Here is a 15,039-nt window from a genome sequence, read left to right on the forward strand (position 1 = left end):
GCAAGGTTATAAGCCAAGGATTCTGCAAAGGTCAGGACAGGTAGGCAGGGCAACCTTACAGCACCATCTGTCACACAAACTTCAGGCTCCTGACCATTCTGGTATCCAAAGGCCATAGGGTCAGCCTAGGTACAGGGATCCTAGTCTATCAGAGGTCTGATGGCCTCTAGGGTATCTCCACTAAGTAATCAGCACAGCTCCTGGATACTGGGTGCTTTCTTCCTTGGCCATGGTGCTCCAGATATTATCAACAGACGCTGAAGAGGACCTGAGCAGAGAGGCCTGCAGTTCTAAAGTACGGGTCTCCAACTCCTTATAGGAAGGATGAGGAAGGTTGTGAGGTGGGCACCTTAAACAGTGACAGGATACATCCGTGACAGTAGCCTAAGGTAAGGATACTGCGGACATGATTCCTATGAGAGAAACATTTCCTGGACCCGAGAATTGCCATAAACAGCAGGCATCCCTGTGAGGCAGAGATTAGACAGCTCTCCACCCCCTCTCTTCCCTAGGCTGATATTATACCTATCAGATCATACACAAGGAAATAAATGCCATGTCCCTGGACCCTGCAGAGCAACCCTGGTCTCTCCCGGGCTACTTCTGCAGCCCCATGGCCACACATCCTGAAACTAGACCTAGCATCTGGGGGCTTCTGCTGCTGCTGATTCTGCTGGGAATAGTTCGCAGCTGTGTGTCTATATCAGCAAGCAGCTTCCACCGAGCCTGGTTATTCATATCCTCTTCCCAAACAGAGATATAAGGAAGTGCGTTGGCAATTTTGACTTTATTTCATAAAACACAGGATGAGGCCACTTGGGGGTGGGTTTCTGAATAGGCTCAGATTACAGATCTGAAAAGTCGGGTTCTCTTTCAGCTGCAAATATCACTTAGAGAAAATGCCTTGTTTTGTCAAAAAGACAGTGCGTGTTGATAAATCTCTTCACCTCAAACTCTTGGTGGGTACCCCACCTGCAGGAAGCACTCGCCTCTCACTGGAACATTCCCTGATCCTGAGGCATGATACAGGTGGATCCCAAGGTCATAGTAAGTAGGTACCAGCCATAGTTCTGAGCAGCCACGGTTAGAGAACATGGGGTGAAGTTCAGAGTGAATGGAGAGCCTTGCCCTCTCCTTTCCTGAAAACTTGGGCCAGTTTCAATCCCTAGGAATGTTCTTCCTGCCATTCAGCCCATCCACCTCTGTTTAAGCCTCAAGCCATTCTTCAGAGGCCAGGAGAACACTTCCCCTCTGACCAGTGACCCATCTGCCTCTACTCTCACCAGGAGGCCCCAGCCTCCAAGGCTCCTCGATGGGATCCTGGAACCCTAACATATACCACACTCTGCCTTACAAGGTGTCTTCTACCTGGAACACCTTCCTGTCCAACCTTGAGAGGTTGCTTTGTTTTGTGTTAGTGGCCTCCGTGAAGCCTCCCTTGGTCATCGTGATCACTCCAGCCACCCTGTAGACCCCACCTCACCTGTTTCCACCCCAGGGTCTATGTCTTGCTGCCACTCTGTCCTGAGCTACAGACCCTACTGCTATTTCTGTGCCCATGAGTGTCCAGAAAGCCCTGTGGACGGTCATCAGCCCAAGAAAGACCTCCCAGAAGCAAGGCCCCTCAGAACCAGAGTGGTTACTACCCCAAATGAGAACACAGGAGTGGCCATTCAATTGCCTTTGGGTAGATAGAACCAATATTCAGAGTGAAACAAGTTGCCTACCCAGAGCCACGGGCCCATCAATGTCCAGGTCAGGGTCTGAAATTGGACCCTCTAACCAGCTCTTCTGAGAGAATTTGATCACCCCCGCCCATACCCAGCCTGGCCTCCATGTCCTCACTCCTGCAGGCCCATGACTGAGATCTGTATGGTGTTCTGACTATTATTACCATACAGGGGCTGAAGTCTCTCTCCCTCCCCTCCTAGTTCAGAACAAAGAGCTCTCACCCTTGCTTCATCCTCCTCAGCCTTCCCACCAAGAAGGACTGTGATGGCTGGTTTGACTGTCGGCGTGGCAGGATCTAGAATCATCTGAGAGACAAACTTCTGGGCATGTCTGTGAGGAAGTGTCTAAACCGGGTTAACTGAGTCGGGAAGACCAACCCTGAATGTGGGCAGCACCACACCACTGATAAAGTCCTGGGCTGGATAAAATGAATGGGAAAGAAATGGAGGGAGAATGATTGAAATGCAGTACTCATATATGAAAGTCTTAAAAAAAATAATGGGGTTGGTGATTTAGCTCAGTGGGGGTTGGGGATTTAGCTCAGTGGTAGAGCGCTTGCCTAGCAAGCGCAAGGCCCTGGGTTCGGTCCCCAGCTCTGAAAAAAAAAAAGAACCAAAAAAAAAATAAAATAAAATAATGATTTTTTAAAAAAAAAATCATGGGGTTAGGGATTTAGCTCGGTGGTAGAGCGCTTGCCTAGCAAACGCAAGGCCCTGGGTTCAGTCCCCAGCTCCGAAAAAAAAAAAAAGAAAAAAAATCATTATATGCATGTATAAAATTCTCACAGAAAAAATATTAAGCCAGAAAAGGTTTTGCATAGGTGTAACCCCAGCACAGGGGTAAAGAGCTCATAAGCCAGCCTAGCTGAAACAGGCCACTCTTCCAGAGGACCTGGGCTCAGTTCCCAGCACCCATTTGATGGTTCACAACCCTCCTGCTCCAAGAGAACAATGCCCTCTTCCGGGGGGCACAACACTTCACACATTGTACAAACAGCCAGGCAAAAACAGCCATACACATAAAATTTAAACAAATCTTTAAAAATAAAAGATTAACCATCACATGTAGTAATTCTGCCTTTGACCAGTCGGGATCTTCTAGAATGTCCCCAGGCTGGCTGTGCCACTCGATGATCTCCATATCCTTAGAACAGCTGTCCCTGCACACCAACTGGAGTACAGCCATGCTCACTGGAGGGGAAGGGTTGAAGTGCTATCTCTGTGGTTTTGGTTTGACCACTCTTGGTGGGTAGTCACGTTGAATACATCTTCATGTCCTGCCATTAACATAGCTCAATTGAGGAGAACTCGATTCAGATCCTTTGTTCATTGTTAAGTCAATATTCGGATTATCGAATGAGATGGTACTTTATATAATTCTTATGTTTTAAAGATTGATTTGTGTGTGTGTATGTGTGTGTGTGTGTGTGTGTGTGTGTTGTGCACGGATGCATTCAACTGCGCATGCACACAAAGATGTGAAATGGCTTCCTCTAGCACTCTCCACACATAATTTATAGGCAAAGTCTCTCCCTGAACCTTAGGCTCATATTTTCTTGGCTAGATTAGAAGCTAACAAACCCCAGAGATTCCCCTCTCCATCCCTGTCAGAGCTGGAGTCACAAACATGTGCTAGATGCCCAGCTTCTTACACGGGTGCTGGGATCTGAACTCAGGTGCGCATGGCTGTGTACCAAGCACTCTCAGCCATCATCTCTCCAGCCCTTCCTTCTAAACAAACCACTATAAGATACATAATATGCAAAGGCAACCTCCTGTTCCATGGATTCACTTCCTTGACCGTGTCTTCCTTGCAAGACATTTTACTTTTAAATGAGTCCATTCATTACTCTCTTTTCCATATGTTGTTTGTGATTTGGCTATTGTATTTAAGGTATTGTAACCTAATCCAAGGTTATGAAGATCTACGTTTTCTTCTACGATTTTTCGGAGTTTTACTTCTTTCAGTCAGATCTTTGGTTTCCCTTGATTTACTGTTTATCTGTTGTGAGATAAAGATCCAAATTTACTTTTTTGAATATCCAGTCGTGTCAATAGCATCTGGTGAAAAGTAATTCTTTCCCCCCACGTCTTGGCAGCTTTATCAAAAAAAAAAAAAAGCAGCTGAGGAAGGCTGGAGAGATGGCTCAGCAGTTAAGAGCACTGACTGCTCTTCCCCTGAGTTCAATTCCCAGCAACCACATGGTGGCTTCTAATCATCTGTAATGGGATCTGATGCCCTCTTCTGATGTGTCTGAAGACAGCTACAAGTGTACTCATATAAATAAAATAAATAAATCTTTTTTAAAGAGCAACTGGGGAGCTAGAGAGATGTCTCAATGGTTAGGACCACTAGCTGTTCTTCCAGGGGACCCAGGTCCAGTTTTCAGCACCCACATGATGGCTCGCAGCTATTTGCAACTCCAGTTCCAGGGATCCAAGTTACAATTCTCTCTTCTGACCTCTGTGGGCACCCAGGTACACAGAAGGTGTGTAGGCAAAACACCCAAACACATGACATGTTTTAAAATGTGGAAAGTAATTGGGGAAAACACCCAAGCCCCATCTCTGGACACCACACAAATGTACACATGAACACATATACACATAAACGAGATACACACAAACAATAAAATTTTAAGAAAAGAAAAGACAAGCAACTGAGGGTCTTGGGAGATGGGATCTCATGGATAGGAACACTTTCCACATGAGCGTGAGGACCTGAATTTGGACCCCTGGCACTCGTGTAAAAAAGTCTGCCATGGTCACCTGTGCCTGTAACCCCAGAGCTGAGTTAAGTGTAGACAGAAGGATCATTGTGGCTAGCCAAGGACATCTGCAAGTTCCAGATTCATGAAAGGCTCTGTCTTAAGGGAATAGACAGACATACAGACAGGCAGACAGACAGACAAGCAGACAGACACAGCAAGACCCAATGTCATCCTCTGACCTCCTCAAGGTCACACATGGGCACGTGCTGCCGTGTAGAACACCGTGAAGTAAGAAAGTGGGAACCTTTCAACTAGGCTTTTTTCAAGATTGCCTTGGCTCTCAAATTGAAGTTTTGTATTAATTCCTTTTTTATTTTTCATGTGTGTGTGTGTGTGTGTGTGTGTGTGTGTGTGTTGTACATACGAATATGCAAGTTTTTCCATGTGCATGAGTGCCCATGTGTCTATGGGGTGCAAGTGCAGGTCTGTGTGTATGCATGTGGAGGAGTGAGATGGATGTCAGGAATCTTTCTCGGTTGCTCCCCTGCCTTATTCACTGAGGCAGGACTCTCAATCAAACCCAGAACTCACTGATGAAGCTGGTCTCCTTAGCCCGCTCTGAGAGTCCCTTCTCTCCATCTCCCCAAGATGGAGTTGCAGGTGGGCTGCCTGACATCCCCATCTTGCATTTACACGGGTTTCTAGGGATCAAACTGTCAGACTTCATGCCTAAACGGCAAGTGCTTTAACCACTGAACTATCTCTCCAGACCACGGGAAAGCATTAAACAACGTTGACAACATTTAAGCTACTGATCCACGACCTTAGGATGTCTTTCCATCTACTTAGGTGGAATTTAATTTCTTTCGGTGCTGCTTTGAAGTTTTCAGGGTGTACGCCTCCCACTTCTTTTGCTGAACTTATACCCAGTTAAGTCCCGTCTTTCGCTCCACATCGCAGGAATTGGAGCACTCTCCGGTCTTAGGCGCTCTGACTAAAGGCTTCTTGTTGATTCTGTGCACCCTGTAAAGAACTCTTTTGTATCACTTCCTGTCTTCCTTCCTCTTTTTTTTTTTTTTTTTTCTTTTTCCGGAGCTGGGGACGGAACCCAGGGCCTTGCGCTCGCTAGGCAAGCGCTCTTCCGCTGAGCTAAATCCCCAACCCCGGCTTCCTTCCTCTTGGTCCTTGCCTTTTCCCCTCCATCTCCGTCATCGTCTCTGCTGAAGTACTTCTGTGGCTGCATGCTGTGTGCCTGGGCATTCTGTCTCCATCTTCCCTTGTCTCTGGTGTTTCCTTCTTGATCCCCTCTTTGCCCCACTTGGTTATTCGGGTCAGAGGACAACCTGAGGAACCGGACCTCTCTTTCCACCCTGTAGGTTCTGGAGGTGGAACTCAGGCTCGAGGGCAAGAGCCTTTACTCACTGAGCCATCTCAACGACTCGTTTATGATTTCGAATTTCAGTCCATCGTAATCTGTAATTTTACTCCGAATGGTTTCAATACTCCGAGGGTTCCCCAGTTGGAGTTAGAAGGACAAGGAATGCTGGAGAACTGTGCTCACTGAGACACAGGAGCTGAGGGGAGAACCAATTCAGTCCCCCTGGCCACAAATCCCCCTGGAAGAGGCTGAGGCATGGTGAGGAAGAGGGAGTGAGGCTCAGCTCCAGTGTCACCAGCTCTCACTGTCTTGAGTCTTCACTGACTTTCCGTCATTTTTTACTTGCTGTGTGACCCCAGGATAACTTCTAGAGATTCAAAAGTGTGGATTTTTTTAAATATAGTTTTGCTAACTTTCCTCTTTCACTGGGAGTTACCAGAGGTCACGTGGAGAACTCATCTCGAAAAAGTCTCTAGTTAATCTCGCTGTTTAAGACTCTACCTCTGGGCACACAGGTCTGGGAACTCAGGGTACAGATGAGGGGTAGCATGTGTGAGGCTCTGGGGTTGATCTCAAACACCACGAGAAAAAATTTTCCTTCTGGCCCGTGCACCCCTACCCTGAAGTACACTGCTCACTACTCTAAAACTTATAACCCAAGAGTGATCCCATATCTCCAGGGTGACCTCTGCCATGCTCCCTCACACCAACCAGGCCATGTCAGACTATGACATCATCCTGAGTCCCCCACCCCCACCCCAAGCCTCTCAGGCCCCTGCCACCTCACTCTTGATCTGTGAGTCACCTCTGGCCATTAAATCCACCCACATACACTTGTGAAGGCCCAAGCAGTACTGCCAGGGCCTCTCAGTGCACCACCTGCCCTCTCCTGAACCCCAGCAGTGGACCATGCTTCAAACCGCAAGCTCAGACCATAGCTCCCGTCCAACAGTCACCCACACCTCTCAGTTGTGCATGCACCTGGAATCTGTGGGTGCCCTGCACTCACATTGGAGGGTCAGGTGGAGGGTTCCTTCCTGACCTAATGGCTGATATGAACAACTGGATGTGTCCCACATCTCACCTAGAAGTGCTGGCTACAGAGCAGGGTGTGACTAGCTGGGTGCCCCTAGAGAACAGAGCAGGGCCACAAAGCACCCAAGGGCAGGCCTTGACTTTGCTGGGACCTATGAGCCCATAAATCATCTCCACAAGCAAGCAGAGACATAAGCCACAGCTCGTTCTCCTCACGCAACCGTTAATGAATAAAATGAGAGGCACATTTATTAACATGGATGAATCCCCAAATCATCACGCTGTGCAGAGGGAAGGAAGGTGGGGAAGAAACCAGGCAATGTGATCCCATTTATGCAAATTTTTATAGCACACAAAACAACATTATGTATTATTTATGGATCAATCCACACCCAAAAAGGCATGCAGAGAAGGACACGCCACCTCAGAAAGGCAATCAACACACGAAGTAGATGGAGGATGAGCTGAGGTTTTGCCTCCAGTGTTCAAGTCATCGCAGGGAAATGAGAATATCTGACCAATCACCACATCTGGAACTCTAGGGTTAGCCTCCTCCGCACTGAGGCTAGACCCTACCTCCCAAGCATAGAACACAGCACTCTGGATATTCCTTGACTCCAATTAAGTGCAGACCAGTAGGGCTCTCACGGTAAGCCCAGAACTGTAGGCTAGCACATTTAACAGAAATAGCCTCAGCTCCTCGAATGCTCAAACATGGGTGTCAGCTCAGTTTACTCTGACAAGAGTGGGAGGTTCCCATTGCTTCTCTGATTAGACACAGAAGAACAGGCTCAGGAGACTCCCTGGAGGTCAGAGATGAAAGTGGGGGACCAGAGTGAGAATGGGGGAAAGCATTATGGGGATGAAAAAACCAGGGTGGAGATGGGGGACCAGAATAGGGATACAGGGCCAGGATAAGGATGAGGGCCCAAGATCCAGCTGGAAGGCTAGGGTGGAAGATGAGGGTTGTTGCTAAAATTCCTTCCCATGGGGAGGCATCTATCCCTTCTCCTAAGGTTCCAACAATGAACTGAGATAGGATTACCCCAAAACTCCCTCTGGGGAACCAATTAGTTTATTGGACTTCCTCGTGGAGCATAGGTCAGGGGTTACTCACTAGAACTGGGGTGCCCCTCCAAAGGTCTCACTAGAAAGTCATCAACCAGAAGAAGGTTTGGTGGGTCTCCATGGGCACATAAATGGAGCCTCCTCCCCAGGTCTTCCTGTCAGGTCTGCTCTAGCCCCTCCCCGAGTCCACCTGCTATTGGGGCAGAGTTGCCTACAATGAAGGTGAGGGACTCCGTGCTTTTCTGTGAGGGAATGTAAAGAGTCAGTAAGCCCATGACTGAACTCCCCAAGGTGGCTATTGGACTCAGAGAACAGTCCTGTACAAGGGATGTAGAGGGAAGATGGGTGGAGATGGGGGACCAGGACGAAGATAGGGGTCAGAAGGGAGTACCAGGGTGCATAGTGAGACAAGGCTGGAAGTGTACACACAAGCATTCCAGCCCTTCCCATCTCTGGTGCAGATCAGGGAGAGCCGCAAGCCCAGGCTGTGTGTCTGACATGGATGGAACCACTCTACAATGCCAGTTGCTTCCCCCAGGCCCCGTCACAGGAGATTTGAGATCTACAGCTCGAAGGCACCTGCTGGGGACTGCCCAAGACAGAAGAAGTCCTGGCCAGTGGCAGGACTGTGTCTACATAGCGCCAAACAATCCACTGACCTCAGGAACGGGGCATCCCGGAGCCCTAACACCAAGTGCAGGCCAGTGAAACTATATTACAACCTCCCTTTTAAAAATCCGACTTTCAAATCTCAAATGAGCATGCAGGGGGGAAAAAACTTACTAATAAAGTCTTCATTTTTTAACTGCACTTTCTGTAAGACAAGCAGGCAAATGAGAGCACAGGAACTGTATGACTTGCCAAGTCCCAGTGTCCCCATCCTGGCCAGGTCAAACAAGCACCAGAGGGTCACAGTGCAAAGCCAGGACTGGAGGCAGATCAGTGTCCTTCCCAGACCTCCATATACACACCAGAATGTCCTGAGGACCTATGCCCACACTCAATGCCCTTCAGAAGTGGAGTCCCTCACCCACATCCATACCCACCCCCCTGGCCATAGAAAGATATCCAACTCAGGGGTTTTCCCATACCCCACCCCCCACAGGAAATCTCGCAGTCTCAGATTTATTGACAGGCAGGTCCTTCCTGACAGCCAGGTCATGTACAGTAGGCTCCATAGTGTACAACAGGACCCCACACCCACCTTTAGAGCCATTTCCAATTCCAGGACTCCTCAAGATTCTGACTGAAATTACTGCTGAACTTTTTCTGTTACGTTTGACATTTCCCATTTCCGTGCACGGAGGGCAACAGAGCCCCCTGGCGGCGAAAGACTGCGTGGACTTCACCGAAAGAAGTTTCGATAACTAGAAAGGGCAAAAAGGTGAGAGTTAGAGGTGGTGCAAGAGAGGGTTGAAGTGAGCTAGGAAAGTGAGTCGGGGGCAGGACAGAGGGGAGGGAAGCGGGACAGAGTCGGAAAAGGAGAGGAGAAATGAGGGAGAGAGGAGAGGGGAACCGGAGCAAAGTGGGAGAAGAACGGAGGGAAGAGGGGCAGAGAGTGGGGGTCTGAGGGAGTGGGGGACGCGGAGGGTTGGGAATCTGCCAATCTGTGGTGAGAAATGCGAGAGCACCACCTGCGCCCTGCAGGTCCCCCAGGCCCACAACAACCCCGGGAATAGGAGGAAAGTGTCATGTGATGAGGTGACGCAGGGGTCAAGAGGAGTGAGGTGTGGAAGAGAGGGAAGAACAGCTACACACACACACACACACACACACACACACACACACACACACACACACCGCATCAGTTCCAATAGCCCCGGATGTGAAGAGCTATGTGATCCCTGCGAGTGTGCGAGTGCACGGCTTTCCCTAATCACTTTCTGACCAGCACTGAAAAAGAAAAAAAAAAAAAAATCGAGATTCAGTATCTTTTAAGTCATACTTTCTTTTAAGCAGAATTAAATTCTACTAATAAAAATCACTGCTTATCTACTACAGAGCCCTCTGAAAGTCTCCGATATCGCTAGGAACCATATGGCTGGCTGCTGACCGCACCTGTAACCTAGGACACTGTTCAGGGTCAGAAGAGGCAGTGCAAGGAGGCTCCACCCACATCCACACAGCCTCTCCCAAAACACAATAGGCAGTTTAAGTAATGCTTCAGAGCACGGCGTCCCAGAGCTGACTAGCCCATTCTGAAGGTCTCCAGTCTGGCTTAGACCCCAGACACCACGGAGAACTCACAAGCTGGTCACGGAGAGTTTGGCACAAGGAAGGAACCTCACCACACACTGATCTGTTCAGCGTCACACTTAACCATTTAATGCCTCCACACCGCTGCGCACTTCCTTCCACAGGACTAGGCTGCAAGGGACTCTGGCAGGTTGAGCCAAGGTGAGGCCACAGCTCCAATGCTGGATAGACCTGACCTGCCCACACTGCCCTGACCCAGATGCCTGCTGCAACTCCACATCTTCCTTACCTAATGGGATGTGAGAGACAGAAATGAACAGAAGCACTGGCTACTGCATCTGGGGGAAGGACAAAGAGCACCCTGCAGAGGGAGGTTACAGCTAGGGTACCCCAGTGGGCTGTTCCTCCCAGGGGTAGCCTGTGGGCAAAGAAGGGTAAGCCAGTGCTCATCTGGCTTACTCCTTTCCCTCTTTTATTGCCAGCCTCTAGGATGGTCCTGCTCCTCAATTAAACCTCTCTGGAAACACCCTCAACACCTATCTATGTCAAAGGTATGCTTCCTAGGGGACTCCAAACCCAAACACAGAGTGCTAGACTTCCAGCTTTGTTCTCCAACGGAAAGCAATTTGGTTAAAGATTTTTGGCTTAGAACCAATCTGTCAATTTCTGCACACACCAACTTGCTAACCTCAGAAAGGGGTGCATTTATCTACCAGATTCATTCACCATCTCCCTAAACTCACATCTTTCCTGGTGGCTTTTCCCACCGTCTGTGTAGATGGCCAGGTTGTCTGTGCATGAAACTGGCGACTCTTCTCGCCTTCCAGACTGCTGCGTGTTCAGTCAAGCTTCCTGTCTAATTGCCTGGGTAGCCACCCCTTAAAGTAAATATCTACTCTTTTTTTTTTCCCCCGGAGCTGGGGACTGAACCCAGGGCCTTGCACTTCCTAGGCAAGCGCTCTACCACTGAGCTAAATCCCCAACCCCATAAATATCTACTCTTGATCTTCCTCTCCAAGGTACAAGGATATAAGTAATCCTTGACGACTTACTCAAGTTCCCTCCTGTCCCTAGTTCTCTTTGGATTTTAGGAATGGAGTTTGTTAGACAGTGTACCAAGTGTACATGCCTTGAACCACACAGCACTTGGGAAGCAGAGGCAGGGAAGAGCTCTGTGAGTTCCAGGCCAAGCCTGGTCTACAGAGCACGTTCCAGAACACTCGGAGCTACCTAGTGAGACCCTGTCTCAAATATATAAATAAATAAGGAAGACAGGTAGTGATGATGCACACCTTGAATCCCAGCACTCAAAAGGTAGAGGCAGGTGGGTCTCTGAGTTAGAGCCCAACCTGGTCTACAGAATGAGTTCCAGGACAGCCTGAACTCCAGGCTACACAGAGAAACCCTGCTTATCAGAAGAAGAAGAAGAAGAAGAAGAAGAAGAAGAAGAAGAAGAAGAAGAAGAAGAAGAAGAAGAAGAAGGAGAAGGAGAAGGAGAAGGAGAAGGAGAAGGAGAAGGAGAAGGAGAAGGAGAAGGAGAAGAAGAAGAAGAAGAAGAAGAAGAAGAAGAAGAAGAAGAAGAAGAAGAAGAAGAAGAAGAAGAAGAAGAAGAAGAAGAAGAAGAAGGAGAAGAAGAAGGAGAAGAAGAAGAAGAAGAAGGAGAAGGAGAAGGAGAAGAAGAAGAAGGAGAAGAAGAAGAAGAAGAAGAAGAAGAAGAAGAAGAAGAAGAAGAAGAAGAAGAAGAAGAAGAAGAAGAAGAAGAAGAAGAAGAGAAGAAGAAGAAGGAGAAGAAGAAGAAGAAGAAGAAGAAGAAGAAGAAGAAGAAGAAGAAGAAGAAGAAGAAGAAGAAGAGAAGGAAGAAGAAGAAGAAGAAGAAGAAGAAGAAGAAGAAGAAGAAGAAGAAGAAGAAGAAGAAGAAGAAGAAGGGAGGAGGAGGGGGAAGAGGAGGAGGAGGAGAAGGAGAAGAAGGAGAAGGAGGAGGAGGAGAAGGAGGAGGAGAAGGAGAAGGAGGAGGAGGAGGAAGAGGAGGAGGAGGAGAGGAAGAAGAGCAGAGCATGAGTCTGGAGAGATGGCTCAGCAGGAAAGAGCACTCACTGATCTTCCAAGAACCTGATAGGGTTCATCTACCCTTGTGCGACCGAAAGCACACACACACACACACACACACACACACACACACACACACACATATGCACGCACACACAGTCAATCAATAATTTAAATATTTTTCTAATTTACTTTGATTTCTTCTCTGGCCCACTTTTTATTTAAAAGTGTATCGTGCCATTCCCAAAGACTTATTTTCCCAAGATCATTGAGCTTTTGTTAAGTCATTTGTTTGCCTGTGTCTTGGATGGTTTGTCTCCCATTGTATCCAGAGAATGTGCTTAATTCGTAATTGTCTAAAATGATAAAGATTTGTTCTATGTCCATAATATAGGCTGTCATTGTAAGCACTCCACATTTGTTCAGAAGGAATGGACATCTCACTGGTGATGGGTGGCCAGTCTATAAATGCTTTCTGTGTCCTGGCTGGGTTCTGCCTCCTTAGCCCGCCAATTCCTGAGGAACAGGGCCCTGAGTCTGTGTCTGTAGTCCTGGATTTCCCCATTTATTCATGCAGTTATTCCCATTGTTAATGATGTGATCATCATTCTTAAGTGAATTAACCCCTCCATCATCATGAGAAGACCTTCTTCATCCACACACAATCTTTACTTAGAAATCTGTTTCTGAGACACCCAAGTTTACACTGATTAGTGTTAGAATATATCTTTTTCCAACCTCTTAAGGTCCCTGCCTCCTTTAAAATGTGGGGTTGAGGGAGGGAGGGTGTTGAGGGTTGTCTGGTTGGCTGTTTGTCTTGTTTGTTGTTTTTGGTTTGGGTTCTTTTCTTGGCGGGGGTGGGGCGTTTGGTTGGTTGGGTTGGGTTGGTTTTCCAAACATGGTTTCTCTGTGTAGCCTTGGCTGTCCTGGAACTCACTCCGTAGATTAAGCTGGCCTCGATCTCTCAGAGATCCATGTGTCTCTGCCTCCTAAGTGCTGGGATTAAAGGGATGTGCCTGCCCCATCAATCATAGCTAAAAATGTGTTTCTTACAAGAAGCACTTAGTTGGTCTTCCTTTTTATATCATCTGAGAGTCTCTAGCTTTTGCTTTGTGTTGAGATGGTCTCACTGCGTAGCCCAGACTAGTCTCAAATTCTCGATTCTCTTGCCTCAGCTTCTCAAGTACTGGGCTTACAGGCGTGTGCCACCACAACCTGTTGTCTATGACTTTTGAGTGACAATTGCCATGTGTGAGTTTAAACCTATCGGCCTGTTTGTACCATCTGTTCCTTGTCTATATCTTCACTCCCTTGCCTTCATACATCAATATAATATTTTCAGTATTCTATTTTATCTTTAACTGTCAACTTATTAGCTACAAGTTTATTAGCTTAGGGTCGATTTATTGGAAAATCCAGATGGATGTTCCACCTCCAGCAAATTGCACCAGTTCACACATTATATAAAGTGTTTGAACAGTTAATTCTGCGTCAACTTCACCTGTCTGCTATGATCTGATCACTCACTATATCGGTTATAATCCCCCTGATACATTTCAGCTACGGCTTTTTTAACAGTTAGATACATTGTTAAATAGCAAGCATTTCCAACATATCTGAGTTATTGCTTTTGTCTGCATTTTTCAAGCAGCTTGGCCAATCCGTGCCTGGAGGATGCTTTTCTCTCTGCCGGGAGACTTGCCTAACCCTCTGTGGAGTGTCTTTTAACAAACACTCCTGTGGTTTGGAGGGTGGTTTGAGCGTTCCCAGGCTTCAGCTCCAAAGTTTTAACGCCTCCTGTGAGGCATCGTGAGGATGGAAATTTAATCTGACTTAGGTGTTTAGAAGTCGACCCTTTGGGAGGTAATTAGACCAAGTCAACAGGGTGGAACCCTAGGATTGAGTCCAGGTGCTTTAGATAAAAGAAAAAGGGGGAGAGAGAACAGAAATGCCCTCCGTGATGACCTGAACTCTCTCGGGAACCCACTGACAGGAAAACTGGCACCAGTGTCAGCTCTGAGACAGTGAAGAACCACAGACTAACTATACCATCCTTATAAAATCCACACTATGGTATTGTGTTATTGCTGGTGACAGAAAACAGACAAAGATATATGTTTTTGGCTTCTGTATGCCTGAAAGCCTGCATTCTGCCTTCGGTTTTCAAAGATATTTTCACAGATGCTGTGCTAGGTTCTCAATGGTTTTGTTTTTTTTTTTTTTCATGCAACATTTTCAGCTGTCATTTTGCCTGTTTCCCCCCACACACACACCCGCTTTTAATTCTTTAGTGCTAGCTTGCTGTGGTTTGCTTATAATATGTGGGTGTGGTTTTCATCATGTACCGAAATTGAGCTTCTTAGAAAATTGGGTTTATTGTAATCATCAGACTTGATGGAGCAGAGGGCTGCATTAGTTCCTTAAAAATGAAAATGCCAAATGCTGGCAGAGAAGTCTGTTGCATTGCTGTTGGGGATGCAGAACAAAACACCAAATTTGTAAAAGATCAGTGGGTTTTATGAAGCCAAACCTATAGCTACCATGTCATTTAATAACTCAAGAAAAATGAAATTTTATGTCCCATGCCACGGCTTATAAGTGGATATAAACATTTTGCTTAAAATAGCCAAACACCCAAACTAGAGAGTAGATAAATTATAGTATGATAACAAATTGGAATACTTCCCAGCAGTAAAAAAGAATGTCAGGTGTAATGGCACACGCCTGTACCCAGTCTGGGGACGTAGAGGTAGGAGGGTCAAAGTTTAAGGTCATTCTCAGCCTCATTGCTAGTTAAAGGCCAGCCTAATTAAGCTACATGAGAAATAATTTAAGTAAATAAAAGGTGAAAGCAGGGTCAGTGGGATGGCTCAGT

This window comes from Rattus norvegicus, chromosome 7 (genome assembly GCF_021556685.1).
Source record: "Rattus norvegicus strain SHRSP/BbbUtx chromosome 7, alternate assembly SHRSP_T2T, whole genome shotgun sequence".
Lineage (NCBI taxonomy): Eukaryota > Metazoa > Chordata > Mammalia > Rodentia > Muridae > Rattus > Rattus norvegicus.